Consider the following 1290-nt stretch of genomic DNA (forward strand, 5'->3'; position numbering starts at 1 on the left):
TCTATGGCAAGTATATCCTTCCTTTGATAAGGAGATCAAAACTGAACACAATACTCCAGATGTGGTCTCACCAAGGCTTTATACAACTGCAGCAAGACTACTTTACTCCTGTATTTAAAACACTTGTGATGAAGGCCAATATATCATTCGTCTTCCTAATTGCTTGCTGCACCTGTATGCTCGCTTTTCGTGACTCATAAACAAGGACACCCAGGTCCGTTTGGACATCAACACTTCCTAACCTCTCACCATTTAAGAAATATGCTGCCTTTCTGTTTTTATTTTACCAAAGTGGATACATTCACACTTATTCACATTATATTCCATCTGCCATTGTTTTGCCCATTCACTTAGCCTGTCCAAGTCCCCTTGAAGCCTCCTCGCATCTTCCTCACAATTTACATTCCCACCTAGTTTTGTGTCATCAACTGTATAGGTTGCTCATTAAATCTCAGCATGTAAACTGTGTCCTGCCTATTTGCATATTCTGAGACAAGGAAGTTTAACTACTGTGCTGATTAAGAAAGAATATGTAGCAGGTGCAATTTTTTTGTTACAACAATTTCCCCCCGAAGAGGGGAATCTGCACTGTTCCTGGAAGCAATGCAATACCAGGTCTGTGTGTAGAGTGGACAGAGCAAGGCCCTGTTCCAAAAATCAAATTTAATATTCGGTCCCCAGATAACGAATGTATCAGATATTTAACTGATAAGAACAGATTTTTAAAAAATATACTTTATTCATAAAATTTGTAAAAGTACATAATCAGTCATCCAGTCAGACTAACTTCGGTGGTGGGAAAGCTTTTAGAGATGATAGTCTGGGACTAAATTAACAGTCACTTGGACAGTGAGGAGTGCAGTCAAGCATACCAGGAGCACCATCAGGCATACCTAAAAATGAGGTGCCAACCTGGTGAAGCTACAACCCAGGACTACATGCGTGCCAAACAACGGAAGTAGCATGCAATAGACAGAGCTAAGCAATCCCACAACCAACAGATCAGATCTAAGCTCTGCAGTCCTGCCACATCTAGTCGTGAATGGTGGTGGACAATTAAAAAACTAACTGGAGGAAGAGGCTCAACAAATATCCCCATCCTCAATGATAGGAAAGCTCAGCACATCAGTGCGAAAGACAAGGCTGAAGCATTTGCAGCCAACTTCAGCCAGAAGTGCATGATTAATCACGGCCTCCTCCTAATATCCCCATCATACTGATGCCAGTCCTCAGCCAATTCAATTCACTCCACGTGATATCAAGAAATGGCTGAAGGCACTGGATACTGCA

The 1290-nt window shown here is 41.7% G+C and overlaps 1 pseudogene; it reads right to left on the reverse strand.

Annotated features, from left to right (window-relative positions):
• Nucleotides 1–578: 578 nt before the first annotated feature.
• Nucleotides 579–733, reverse strand: LOC137352291 (U2 spliceosomal RNA; annotated as a pseudogene).
• Between the last annotated feature and the right edge of the window lie 557 nt (nucleotides 734–1290).

The sequence above is a fragment of the Heterodontus francisci genome, chromosome 37 (genome assembly GCF_036365525.1).
Source record: "Heterodontus francisci isolate sHetFra1 chromosome 37, sHetFra1.hap1, whole genome shotgun sequence".
Classification (NCBI taxonomy): domain Eukaryota; kingdom Metazoa; phylum Chordata; class Chondrichthyes; order Heterodontiformes; family Heterodontidae; genus Heterodontus; species Heterodontus francisci.